Source organism: Myotis brandtii, unplaced genomic scaffold (assembly GCF_000412655.1).
Source record: "Myotis brandtii unplaced genomic scaffold, ASM41265v1 scaffold203, whole genome shotgun sequence".
In the NCBI taxonomy this organism is placed as follows: domain Eukaryota; kingdom Metazoa; phylum Chordata; class Mammalia; order Chiroptera; family Vespertilionidae; genus Myotis; species Myotis brandtii.
Genome location: NW_005357559.1, coordinates 409,052 through 424,451, shown reverse-complemented (window position 1 = coordinate 424,451; position 15,400 = coordinate 409,052).

The window sequence follows — 15,400 nt, the reverse complement described above, 5'->3', positions numbered from 1 at the left end:
CTGCCCCCCCTGCCAGCCTGGTTGCCCCCAACTTCCCCCCTCTGCTGGCCTAATTGCCCTCAACTGCCCCCTGCCGGCCTGGTCTCCCCCAACTGCACCCACCCACAGGCCCAGTTGCCTCTAACTGACCCCCACACCCCGCCGCCAGCCTGGTCGCCTCTTATTGCCCACATAGCCTGATGTTCAGTCCTTTGGTCGTCCCTCACTAACCCCCAGCTGGCCTGGTCGCCCCACGCAGCCTGCTTGTTCAGTCATTTGGTTGTCCCTCACTAACCCCCTGCCACCCTGGTCATAGGCAGCCATCTTGTGAGGGCTTGAGGGTTAATTTGCATATTATCTCTTTATTATATAGGATTTATCCATATGTGCTGGACATTTATTGTAATTAACTTATGCTTCTAATTTCTTTTTTAATGTTACTCTCCAGTCATTGCATACTCTGGGAGAGGCTGTTTAGAATACTCCCCTTTATATTCTACTGGAGGCCTGCTGCATGGATTTGTGCACCAGTGGGGTCCCTCGTCTGGCCTGTGCCCTCTTGCAATCCAGGACCCCTTGGGGGATGTCGGACTGATGGTTTCAGCCCAATCCCTGCAGGCCAGGCTAAGGGACCCTACCAGTGCACAAATCCATGCATCGGGCCTCTAGTATGCATATAAGATCTTTGGCTAATCTCTTTCCGCCCTTCCCTCTCCCCTCTTTCCTCTGAGATCATCAGTTTGTTCCATTTTTCCGGTTCTGTGTATTGAGCGTCTTCCCCTGGTGGTCAGTGCACGTCATAGCTACCAGTCGAATGGTCTAATGGTTGCTTAGGCTTTTATATATATAGCTACATAATGTGGTGCTTGCTACATAGGAGGGCTTGATAAATATTTGTTGAGTATTTATGAATGCTGAATATTTCATACATATAAAACAGAATTCTAGGACCATTATTATTTAAATTATTTAAATAATAGGACCAGTATTATTTAAATTATTTAACATCAATATTTCATCTAGTGTTTGATCATTTTAAAGGATCTATGGAAAATAATTTAGGGCATAATTAGAACCATGATTTATTTCAAGTAGTAGGAGATTAAACACATATTCTCAGGATATTTTTGACCAAAATAAGTCTTAGTTTCTCTCATACTGCTTCTCTTTCTCTCTCTCCCTGTCTCTCCCCTGTCTCTCATAAACATATTATACACATATACACACACAGGAAAATATTAAGAGTAGATATGTGGAGGTAAATAATTATTTCAGCCTTTAGTAATGTGCAAATATGTAATACAGACAGGAAAGTATCATCTAGAAGGTAACTAAAAGGGAGTAAGCAATGTATTGTAATTTCTATGAGTTATTTACTAGAGAAATTTATTCAATGAAGATCCAAATTTTGCCCCATTGTAATTTGGTTCATATTTTACATTCATGATTTATACCACATTTTGCCCTCATTCCTTTTTTTCTCAAAAACAAAAGACCAAAAAAGAAATTATAATGTAGGAAAGATATGAGTAAAACTCCACTTAGCATCTGTGCATTCTGTTTGATCTATTCCAGCATCATTCTCACTCTTAATTAGAGATGACTATAAAACATTTGGCCTTAGGCAAATAAGGCTTTGTTAAATGGCTTGTTCTTCTACTCTGAAGATAACCCCCCACCCCCAAACTGCTAAATCTGGTGAGAAAATTGGCAGACAAACTCAATAAGCAGTTACTTTGTAGGCAATCCATAGAATGACTTTTCACAATGTTAAATTACTTTCATAAAGAATCTAGACAGTCTAATTCTTAATTTTCATGAGATCATATGGCACAAGTGCTGTTAGTGCAAAACTTCACTATCATAAATTTCATGACAATTAACAATGGTGGAATGTGGTTCAGTACACTCAAGAAAATGACCGTCTGCTTTAATTTTGTAGGTTTCTACCAGTATCTTTTGGATTTGTATTCAGGCTTAAAATACTCATATATTTCTAACAACTACATTTTGCTGTTTTACTTTCATTACCAGCTGGTGTTTTGCCCCCGAAACCTATTGACAACTCCAATAAGTTATAAAGTTGCTGCCTGTTTTCAGAGTGTGATGGCATAGAAAAAGTTTTAGAAATATTTAAGGAGTAAAAATAAATCCAAAGTTATTAGTAATGCAAGAAGTGTGAGGGAATACAGTAGCTATATAATATGATCTAACGTTCAGCATTCAGCTTAAATTATTTAGAAGTAAGAATTAGGAACCCACGAGCAGTGGGCTGGATGCATGAGCTGCTAAAAGCAATGCTAATTATTAATCACTCTCTAGGGTAGCAATTATTATCAGGAGATCAATTTTCTTTTAAATACAGAAAAACTCACGGCAAGCTACTATATAAAACTTTATGTAAGTACAACCACTATTACAGTCCTCAGTTTGAATAGTATGGATTGGGTCATAAGACATGACCTGGGACCCATTTTCATAGATTACAATGCACATCTCTCACACTGCAGAGAAAGGCTCCTCACCTTGGAAGAGCCCACCTTCAGCACACCAGAGGTTTAAAACGACCCTTTGAAGCCAGGATGGATTTACGTTAATGAATTATTTAATACCTATGCCAAGCTCAATCACTTTCACACACAAAAGAGGCAGTCACCACACACCCTAATCTGTATGCAACAGAAATGCTGCGTGCAAATGACAGGTGAGACAAGGATATACAGTATGGAAGAAGAGGAAAAGAGTGACTTTACCGCGGAAAGAAACTGGCAAACACTACGTCAGACAGGTGAAGCTCAACATGAGCAGTGATAACGCACATTGATATTGGGGATCCTTGACACGATGTGATCTACATGGCACTTTGTCCCGGTGGTCTTGCTCCCCAAAACACGTAACTGCCAATAGCATTATGATAAAAACATCAAATAAGTCCCAAGTAAGATATTTTTTAAAAGATCTGACTAATAATCCTAAAAACTGTCAAGATCATCAGAAATAAGGTACTATAAGAAATGATCACATCCAAGAGTTGTCATAGTAATATGATGACTAAATGTAATGTGGAATTCTGGTGGGATCCTGGAACAGAAAAAGAACATCCAGTAAAATGAAGAAAATTTGAATAATGCATGGACTTAGTAAATACTAGTCTATTAATTGTGACAAATGTACCATACTACATATGATGCTAATAATAGGGGAAACTAGGTGCTGGATACATGGACATTCTGTACTGTTTTTGCAAATTCTCTGTAAATCTAAAAACTCTAAACAATGAAGTTAATTTGTATAAATATCATATAATGATCAAGAATATGAAGAATGGGAATTGCTGGAGGCAACATGGCATGTGGGGACAGTGAATCTGGATGCTCATAGAGCACGGACAGGGCTAGAAAGTTTTCTTAACAATGCTCAAACAGCATAATGCAGCTCCAGGTTTCCTAATGCCAGCAAAAACAATTATTTTAGAACATCCTGGTGCACATTACAGAATGAACTATATCAGCTGGAAAAAGGTTGGGTAAGCCCATATATATATTAGTCAAAGGAAGCTCAATTAATAAATAGAACCATTGCGTTGAATAATTACAATACTTAACCCTAAAATTTATTTTTTAATCTTGCACTCTCACTTAAGTTTATTTATTTAGGATAACCACTTCTTTTATTGACTCTAGATAACAATTTTGGTAGTCCCATGAGTTATCTGTTTTATCTTATGAAACAAAACTCACTATAGTCAGTTCCAATCCCAGTTTCAAATCATTACTCATATTATGCATGTAATAAGCTCAATACTTGGGCATACCCAGAACTCCACGCCATAGGCTCCTTGAGTCCTTCTATGTTATTCATGTGTGTGTGTGTGTGGGGGGGGAGTGTACTACCTAATATAATAATTTACTAGAATAAATCTATGGTGGTTTCTAGATAGAAATACAAGCACTTATCCACCCCAGCAGTGGTTCTCAAAGTGTGATCCCAAGAGTAGTGGCAACAATATGACATGGGAGTAGGGTTGCAAGATAAAATACAGGACACCCAGTTAAATTTGAATTCAGCTGAACAGTGAATACTTTTTTAGTATTAATGTGCCCTAAAAACTGTATGAAACATACAAAAAGGTATCTTTAATTCATCTAACATTTAATTGTAACTGCTTTTTGAAAAAATAAAACTGTCAACACTACTTGATAACTTGTAGATTTTCAGATCATAGCCTACTGAATCAGATATTCTAGGGTGGGATTCTAGAAGTTTCTGTGTGTTTTTTTAAAGTTTCTTCTTTTTTTAAAATATACTTTATTGAATTTTTACAGAGAGGAAGGTAGAGGGATAGAGAATTAGAGACATCGGTCAGCTGCCTCCTGTACCCCCTCCCCGCCACTGGGGATGTGCCCGCAACCAAGGTACATGCCCTTGACTGAAATCGAACCTGGGACCCTTTGTTCGGTAGGCCAACGCTCTATCCACTGAGCCAAACCGGATAGGGCTAGAAGTTTCTGTTTGAAGAAGCCCTATAGTTCTGTTGTGCACTAACGTTTGAGAACCACTGCTGTGGTTACTAAGATTCTTTTAAGCAGCAACTCTGATGCTTCTCCCAGTCTGGTCCTTCTTTCACAGGCTACACAATAGACTTGTTCATGTCAAGCACCTGCATTAAGAAGAAATATGCCTGTTGGTAAAATTAATGTCATTCTTATACCAGTAAAAACAGTCTGAAATGACTGGGTGCTGGATAGGAGCCCCACTAATCTGACATTTCCTAGTTGTGATTCATTGGGTGATGGACAAGTCTGCCTTAAGGACATTTTGCCTATGTCTCTGATTCCTGGTTTCTAGACTAGATTCCAGTTGAAATGACAGTGATTCATGCCATGTCCTCTTCTAAAATGTTCTCATGTTTAGCGTTTCTGGGATTCACTACAGAGCACCTTCTTCATCTATAACTAAACTACCCAACGATTGCTGAGAAAGACTGCCACCTACAATCCTGGTATGGTATACCTTTGTCCTTAATTGGGTCCCCTTGAATGTGGTGTTTCATCTTAGGTGGGTAATATGGACCCTTGCCTGCTCACAGAGAGACCCCTCTATCACATTCAGTATTGTTTCCTACTCTGGCATCCTTTGTCCGGTACCAAATGCATTTTCCCTCGTGTCTTAAGGGAAAAGTCCAAGTCTTCCTGTCTGCGTCTACGTAACACTCCGTGTGTAAAGTAGCAAATAGTCTCACTTAACTATAGTACTTCATCGACTGCATTTCTATTGCCTTACCTATTTCTGAGGCTAATTGCTATTAAACAAATCTTTACTAATGCAGGAAGTTGAGGAGATGTGACTCTTCATGAATATAAATGCATTCCACGGATATGCTCTACAAAATGTTTTCTATTTAAGGTCATGGGGAGGAAGGAAATTGACATTTATTGAATGTTGACTGTGTGCCAGCAACTGTACATATTTATCTCAGTATAGGAATCATTTTTTTCTATTCTTACCACTCTCTTCTTTTGCTTAAAATCTTTTAATTTGTAGAACCATATTGGTAAGCCTGAAATAATTAGAAAAGACAGAGAAAATCAACCTGTAGATCTCAGTGAATGAAGGAAAATGAGGGATGGATTCCTAGTAACAGAAGAAATGAATAGACATTTTTTTTATTTAATAGAAATAAGAGAGTTCATACAATACTCTCTTGTGTTGGACTGGGAGAGAGAGAAAAAATGGGAGAAAGGGAGATTAAGATTGAGAGGAAATAAAACATAGGAGCAAAGGTATGATTGCATGGAGGGCTTCAAGCAAAATTTATTTTGCTCTCAGGATAAACTAGTAGGTGGGCACTGTGACAACTTGGATGTTATAATGCCTGTGTTATTGATTAAAATAGTTTTAGAAGCAAATGAATTTTATTACCGATTCAAATTGAGATGCAAAGCTTGATCACATCATGATTATGTAAAGAACTTGAACAAATTATATGTTTGTACCATTTAAGGGAGAGAATAGAAGCTAAATTAAACAGCACAGTATTTCTAGAACCATGCTACCAGACTAAGAGCATTTGCCCTGGAGTGGCGAAATAGGTTTCCATTAGCCAATCAGAGGAGATCAGTAATTGCTGAGACCAGGGCCTCCTAGTCAGTCTTCAATAAGTATCTGCTAAATTAATGACAAATTGTGAAATTATGTGTTACAGATGCCTCAACTTGCTTGCATTTGCTTCAGGTTTTCATTTTTTTTCTTATTCAAGGCAATTATTGGATCAATAGTATATGTGAGAGAATCACTTGGAGGACTTATTAAAAGGAAGATTTTTTGAGCCTCACCCCTAAAGTTTGTGATTCAGCAGCCTTGGGGTCTGGCTTTAGAATTTGAATGTATAACAATTTTCTTAGGTCAAGCTGATGCTGCTAGTCTGGGACTACACTTTGAGAACTATTGGTCATGTCTTCAATAAGTCCCCTGTATTCTTTCCATAAATAGGATCAGGTTAGGCTTATATGCATGGATACAAGTTCTTTGGTTGATCATGCATATAAGCCTAACCAATGGACATAGACACCAGGGGGGTGAGGGCATGAGTGGGGGGCAGGGCAATGGGCGATAAGGACACATATGTAATACCTTAATCAATAAGGAAAAAAATAGTATCAGGTGAAGGAAGAAATTTAGAAAAAGGGAGAAAAGAGGCAGAATCTTTGAACCCTGACAAGCAATGCATGTCACAGTATGTTCCTTTATGATAGTTTTTTATGAGTCTTTGTATTAAAATTTAAATTGCCTATTGCATGTGGATTTACTCATTCAAAAACCATCTCTGAGCTTTATGCAAGATGTCATGCACTATAAGCAGCACATACAGATTAGAAGGTACAAAAATAAAATGTTTCCACTCTTGAGAAAGATGGAGTCAAGTTTAAGCATAGCAGCTATATTTTATCTCATATGTAAACACCACTTGATTTATAGTAGTTTCCTGCAGTGCTATGTTGGGAAGAATTCTGATCTCAGAATTCCCACTGTCCAATACTGTAGCCATTAGCTTCCTATGGCTTTTTTAAATATACGTTAAATAAAAATTAAAAATTTATTCCTCAATTACACTTACCAAGTGGTCAAGAAATGTATGAATTTATGCTTTACTGTTAGAGATAGACGTAGAAGGATGGTGCAAGAGAGGAGATACATCCCAATTAATAAAGTTAAAGAAGAGAATAAATAGATCATGAATATAGAGCACAGGATCTTCAACATGGCCTCAAATATGTTTATCTTCTTCTTCCTTACACACCTATGCTCTCAGGCTACATAAAATGGTGTGTTGTGAAAAATACAGGAATTAAATTATAGCTCAAAGGGCAAGCGACACAGTTGTGATGTAAGTTGGAAAGAGAAGCACGGAGAAGTCATCTACATCATCTTGAGAAAATAGAAACTCTGCGTAGACTAGCTACTCACATTATGCAAAACAATATGAAAATAAATGACTGCCCAATATTTAAGCACAATATAGCTTTAAAAGTTGCAAAACAATAGACAATCTTACTTATAATAAAAAATAATTTAAGGGAAAAGGTATATTATCTTTTAAATTTTATCTTTATTGTTGAAAGTAGAACAGATGTCTACTTTGTTTCCCCATTAACCCCCTCCACACCCTGCTCCAAACCTTCACCACACTATTATCAGTGTCCATGGGTTATGCATATATGCATATAAGTTCTTTGATTAATATCTTCATACCCAACCCTGCCCCCCTTCCCTCTGAGATTCGTCAATCTGTTCCATGCTTCTATGTAATATGTGCACCACTATGTTCATAGCAGCACTATTTACAATAGCCAAGATTTGGAAACAGCCCAAGTACCCATCAGTAGGTAAGTGGATAAAAAAGATCACATTTACACAATGGAATGCCATGCAGCTGTAAAAAAAAGAAGGCTCTTCTACCCTTTGAGACAACATGGAGGCACTTGGAGGGTATTATGCTTAAGTGAAATAAGCTAGTCAGGGAACAAGTATTACATGATCTCACTCATATGTTGAATCTAATGAACAAAATAAACTGATAAAATAGAGCCCATGTAGTTTTTAAATGAGTAAAGAATCTGGAGTAAAAGCTGATGAAAACTCAATTGTATTGCCTAGAATAATAGAATGAAACTTTTTTTTATTATAATAGCTTAATAGTTTGAACATTTGGGTCATTATATGTAACATCAGGTCTCCATTTTAGGGGTACTTTTCTGAAGCAGCCACTATGAAGCAATGTGATCTCTCTGAGTTGAGAAAGAGAGAGCAGAGAAAGAGAATATGAATGATATCAGGAGGTACTGGCAGCCTGTGGGTGGGATGAAAATAGTGAAACCAGGTCATGGGGCAAGATAAAGCAAAAGAGAAGCTATAGAACTGCACTGTCCAATATGGTAACCACCAACTAGCAAATACCTCATTACAAGCAAGATAATAGTTAATGATCACTTGACATTTGACTAGTCACAAATGAATGTGCTGTCAGTGTAAAATACACATCATATTTTGAACACTTAGAATGAAAACTATTTTGATAATAATTTTATACTGGTTATTTATTGAAATATATTTTGGATATACTAGACTAAATAAAATGATTATTGAAATTAATTTTATCAGCTTTTTCACTTCTATAGTCTGGTTCCTAGAAAATAATACAATTATATATATGGCTTGGAATTGTGGCTCAATATATTTTGTATTGGACAGCAATTCTATAGAGTGTTGTTAATATGCTTAGTTCAGAGACTAGTATAATCTATGGACTCTTAATGTAACTGCATAATGCCCATAAAACAAAAGCATGAATACAGTTATAAAGTTTTCTCTGATGCATTGAAACTAGCTATGGTCCCAAGTTAAAAAACCTTACTGCAGAAAGTGACATCATCATACCAGCCTTGCTATTTGGAAACAGGGTAAAGAAAGTGAGTATGGCCTGGGGTTTTTGTTGGGCTTCTAGACCAAGACAAACATGAGAACAGAAATGTAAAGGATTTAAGCTTCTAACATTTACCACAATGACCTTTTCTTGGCTTTTCACCATTTTTGTTTCCTACCATGTATTTGTGTAGTTTAGAATTATGTCTTTATAATTATAGTATCTGCTTTACTTAAAATGGGACTCCCGAGAGCAAAGACTTTTTATGTCTTCATTTTTCAAAAGCTGCACGCATGCATGATTTTTTTCTAAGCAAAATAATGTAGCTGTAACCACAGATCTGACTGACTTTGCCTATCCCACCTATGTTTAAGATTGCCGAGTCCAGGAATCTGGGGATTATATTTCACAGCCCTAGAATCACGACTGTGAAATATAAATTATTAAAGCATGAGCAGACCCCAGAGAAGCTTGATTGATAGTGGTAGGTTGTGATTCGATGCAATGCCTCCCATGTCACCCTCTCACCACTGAACAAGGAACCTTCTGTAATGAGCTGGAAATCAAGCTAAGAGCTAGCCATGTGAAGAAATTTCCTGCTTGCAGAGTTTACTCTTTGAGCATCATCTTCTTAAACAAATCCAAGGTGTCTCAGGAGATTTGGATGGCCACTATGTCCTAGAATGAGGACTTGTAGTTTTGTTTTGATTTGAAGTTCATACTCATAAAAATATGTTTTTACTAATTTTAGAGTGAGAAGAAGTGAGAGGGCTAGAGAGATGGAAACATCAATGAGAGGGAAACATCAATTGGCTGCCTCCAGCATGTCCCCTCCTGGGGATTGAGCCCATACCTTGGGCATGTGCCCTGACCAGGAATTGAAATAGTGACCTATAGGTTCATAGGTCGATGCTCAATCACTGAGCCACACTGAATAGGCCATTCCTTTTTTTGTTGTTTTATAAAATTTACATAATTGTTGACAAACTATAGTGAGTCAAGTCTATACTGCATGTTTTTATTGAAAAAGAATACTCAAGTCTATACTTTTTTTTTTACTAAAACTTCCATACTGTCTGCAAAATTTTAGTCCCCCATCTTATTTTCAAGCTTTTAATTCTATTCAGAAACAATTAGTAAATATATATCCTGTGAGTAATAGTCTACTAAGTGCATGAGGGATGCAAGGATAAATACAAGAAATTCTGTGTTTCAAGGCTTGCATTTTTCTTGAGGAAGGAAAATATATTTTGGTTGAAATACAGCAGTGAATTATATAACTAAGTAAGACAGTTAAGGACCACACTAAAAAATACCTTAAATAAAAGCTAAATATTAAAAATGTTACAGTTGGGAGAAAAAAATATACAACTATTCATTGAAGAATATGCTGTTAAAAGCTATGTAGCTTATGGACACTCCAATTGATCAGGTAAAGCAGGGAAAACCACAAAGTCAGTACACTCCGTGTTTTTATTACTTTTCATGATAGGGCACATGTGGAATATTTGTGAACTACTACACTGAGAAACTGTTGGTTTCAACCAAGGGATCTAATCTTCCCAGGCCCTACCTGCCTGCACTCCGGCCGAAGGGTTTCAGTCTTGGCACATGTAAACGTGTTTGTGACATATTTGTTGGAAATTGACAATTTATAAAATCAAACACCTTTATGAGGCATTTCTTTCCAAGAGATCTCGGGCTTTTCTTTACTATAGGTTGATATATTCCCACCCAAAGGCAGCAATCTAGAGGTAGATTGGCAGCTACGAGAACTCTAACAGCAAGTTCCAGTGTGAGAACTCTAACAGAAAGAGATACCTGCAATTGCACTGTGTCCAGCTAACTAAGTCACGTTCCTTCTTGAAAAGTTTGAGGTGAGACTTCCAGAATACATATGAAACTTAATTTTTTTTTATGGAGAGTCTTGAAGAGTAAAAGAAGTATGATTGATGAGAAAACAGGAAATATGGGTCCAAAGAAGCGGTGGGAGAGAAAAAGAGGAAAAATATCAAAAGTTGAATAGGAAAAACAAATGAGTAGAAAAAATCAGAAGGAGGGCAGGCTAAGTTAGGGATGTAACATATTTTCTTGAGATAATGCTGGCCGCTGAAAGCCCATGCTGTTCCCATGCACATTCAGGGTCCCTTGTCAGAGTGCTCGCTCTTCTCCCTTATCCCCCCTTGCATGAAACATTAGCTCATTTCTGTCCCTCACCACCTGGGAAACCTACATAACACATCACCCATCAAGCCAGTCCAGCACAAACACTCATCTCTCCACAGCCTTCCTTGGTGTCCACTGTGACCACAGGAATGTTGGGAAGGTTTGCCACTCCAGTGGAGGACTTCTGGCTCATGGATCATTCCATGAGGATAATAGTTCTTGGAATGCTAGCTTACAAAGGCCAGTGGGTAACTGTAAAGCATTTTATGTTTCCTATTCTACAAGGAAATGTATCATTTCTTATTTATAAATTTCTTAGTTTTAAAACTTACTCATGATTTTAGACACAGCACCTAACATCTTGTCCCATCAATCGCACATATCTCAGGCATAGCAAGCTTTGTTTCTGAATACCTCATGCAGTTTCCCCAAATCCCATTTTGATAATTTGATCTGTCTCAATTATCCAACTCTATAGTTGTCACAAGAGAGCAACTACAGACAGTAGATAAATGAATGGATAGAGCTGTGTGCCAGTAAAACTTTATTTAACCTTAATTTATAGTTCCAGTCAAAGTATTATTTTCAGCTTCCCAACCCCTGTTTAACCCAGTAAGTTTTAGGGTGGTTCTGTTACAAAACCAAAGTGAAAAGAGATACTGATTATATTGTCATTTCCTTTCCCATCTTTCCAATCTAGTTAACTGCTCCTACTTGTCCTTTAAGATTCAGCAGAAGCATCATTTCAGAAATCCTGAAGGCACTGGTTTTGGAGGCAGACCAATCCAAATTTGAAACTTGATTCTACCACTTACTGCATTTTTGAGACTTGGGAAAGGGATCCTGTCTGCACTTTAGTTTATTCATCTATAAAATATGCCTGGCATAAAATAACTGTTAGATATTTAATAATTATCAACAGTTAAATATTGTCATTATATCCTTATTACCTTTGCTCCCAGTGCAGAATAGATGTTCTGCACTATCTTCTGAATACTCCTGTAACATTACTTACTATATTATATATTATTCAGTTTTCCTTGTCATTATTTGACACAAAGTAATTAACTCATCTTTCCAAAGCATGCTCTTTCTCCCCTCTCATGATTCCTTCCAGGAAGACACTCAGTTGCTGCCTCACTCCTGGCCTCTATCATTTCACTGAACTCAGTACTGAACTCATTTCCTACCTGTTCCTTCAGAGAGGTATGTGCTCTCTGAGAGCACACACCGTCTTCTGCCCCTGTGGGGAGCAACATCACCTATGGTGAGGCCCAATCCCGAGCTCCACGATCAGGTTAGTACCTGTCTGGTTCTAGGATTCAGCGTTAGGAATTCGGAGGACGCATTTGTCCCTTACATTAAGTCATATATTCCAACCTTGATCTGTCATTATTAAAAATTTAATTTAGACCCCCATCTTCTTGCTTCTCTGTCATATTTCTCAATTGGGTCATAGCTTCACTCAAGGAACAGAAAAAATTTTATTGGGTCTCTTTGAGGTCCCAGCATACATATATAATGCACTTAGAATTGTTCTTGAAAAAAATAGTGGGAAATTCCTGTATGGAGGAAGGGTACTGTTTCCTTTCAATTCTAGCTAAGTAAAGAGGCTCCCAGAAATCATACCATAAATCTTGAGGTTTGCAGGCAGGAAATGGGCATTTTACCTTCTGCTGGGTACTTGCTGAGCTGAAGAAATTTGTATGTCAGCTCTATGTACTTAATCTGACTGAGCATGAGAGAGTTTTGGGGAGAATCTGCCATGTGTCCCTAAGAAATTTTGACTGAAGGAGACCTAATTGACAGTCAGTGGATAAGCTACAACTCAAGTGTCTGTGTGTGTGTGTGTGTGTGTGTGTGTGGTGGGGGGGGGGTGATAATGAGGTGGAGAGGATGGCTAAGTAGGACTGTAGCAAGGCTTCAAGTTGTCCCAAATGTCTGGCCTCTGGGCATGGACTTTTCAACAGACAAAAAGGCATAGAGCAGTGCTTGGGGGGGAGGATTTAATAAGGAGCATGAGGGCAGCTGGAAAGTTGTTTATGAAGCATGTCAGGGAGCAAAGACATGCGATAGTCCCCACAGAAGAATCCCCAAACGAATCTTCAAGGATCTATGGTCTTCCTGCCATGACAGGCACTCGGCTGCCCAGTCGGCAAGAGCTGAGGAAGCAGTTAACTGGTCTGGAAGGTGGGAAAGGAAACTGCTTGTTTTTCACTCAGCTCTCCCCCGACCCCTCCACCACGTCACACCCTACTGGAGACAATAGGTAAGACATAAGAGGAAACAGACTATGGATCATAAAATAAAAAAACAAGAGACCCTTCTTCCTCCTGAACTTCAGACGAAGCATTAGCTAGAGAGAAGGAAAAAATAAGTTTAAAGTCTTGGTTTAAACTGTACTAGATCACACGATATTCTGATGGAGTGATTGTTCTTACAAGTAAACAAGACACAGAGTGGAACACAAAAAGAATACAGCTGTTTCCTGATTTTACTACACTGTGTATAGCCTGGTCAATAATCAATATGTATGTACATATAAACATTAATTATTGAATTTTCTCTTTAATTAGATTAGATTGTTGACATTCCAGCAGAACTATAAATGCATTGCCAACATTTTTAGTAGCAGAAAGAAAAATGAGAGCTAATTTTGACAGGTCAGTTTGCTCTTACATAGATCATAAAAATTAATTTTAATGGCTCTTCTACAAACACTAAGATTACTTGATCTTGCAACAAAACTAGAGCTGAGTCAGCAGATGAGCCCCAAATTCTGCAGTGTTTGTATGTTTCAAAAAAATATATGCCCTCAGGATATGGATAAGAGAACAAAAACTCAGAATAGCCTCTTTAGTCTATAGAATGAATAGTCAGACCCCTTCCTTCAGTATCTTATATTCTTTTCTAAAAAAATGATAAGGATTCTCCAGTTAAATAGCTGTTTCTGATCTACATTTCTATTCTTAAAATACTTTACAACCAATTTGGTTTTCTTTGTTTGTTGTACATTTCCTATAGAATTGCTGGATTAAGCCTTTCATCAGAATATTTTATCACCACATTCCTATTTATTACAAAGCCATGTGACTGCTGAAAAGGTCCACAATAATTTGTGTCCCTAAGCACACCATTTCTCTGACTACATGCATTTTTTATACCCTAACTCTTATTGTAATTCTTATGATCAATAAAGATGCTTGCTCAAAAGTAGAATAAATTTGTGAGGTATTAATATTTAATGTCTCAGGCCTTAAATCATTGTCCACTCTTACCTAAATAAAATTATGTTGTATTCTTAGTGGTGGCTTATGTAAATTGAGATAGAAAAATCAACAAAATTATTCCCGTTTGTAGCAGTTATAGAAAAATTGCTTTTTGCATATTTATGGATCTAACTAAGTTCTATGCCATTTATTGATGCTGAAAGGTCATATGGAGAAAATCTATGTACGATTTGGATAACTTTTAAGGCATTATTTTGTACCTGGATTCCCATTCCCAAATGTGCCAGAATCTGGCTAATTTAAGCAAAATGATAATAAGTGCATGGAATCTGTGGGTGAGAATGCCTAAAAATGAAGCTCAGAAGTTGCTACAAACAAAAGCAACACCCAATATATAACTGGCAAATAAATACTTGATAGATGAATTAATGAATTAAGGTTAAGTAATTATTAATTAAGATGAATTAATAAATTTAGATTTTGCCAGTCAGATGTACTTGAGGACTTTGATTTGGAAATGAGATGAGAGATGGTGGAGTATCTCTTAAAATGTGGAATATTAATTTTAAATACACGTCTCCTTTAACTAGCTAGACTATATTCCATTATCTAAAAATACAAGCGGAGATGTCAAATAGGCAGCTGATCATATATGAGACTGGAGGTCAGAGTGTGATCCAGGCTGGAAATATACATTTAGGAGTTTGGGGTGAATATATGGTTTTTAAAGTCATGGGACTGGGTGAAATCACTAAGGAAGTGAATGTAGATAGATAAACAAAGAGCTCATGGATTAGGACTGGAACACATTAATGTTAAGAGATCTGGGCTAAGAGGAAGGACCATCCAAAGAGACTAGGAGCAGGCCAATGGAATACCAACACACCAGGAGTGTAAGAGGTCCTAGCAGCCAAATGTATTAGTTTCCCAGGGCTTCCTTAACAAAGTATCACAAACTGGGTGGCTTAAAACAACAGAAATTTGTTCTCTCTCAATTCTGAAGGCCACAGGTCTGAAATCGGGAAGTCAACAGGGCAATATTTGCTATAGAGGCTTGGGGGAGAATCCTAGCTTGCTTATTCCAACTTGTGGCAGTTGCCAG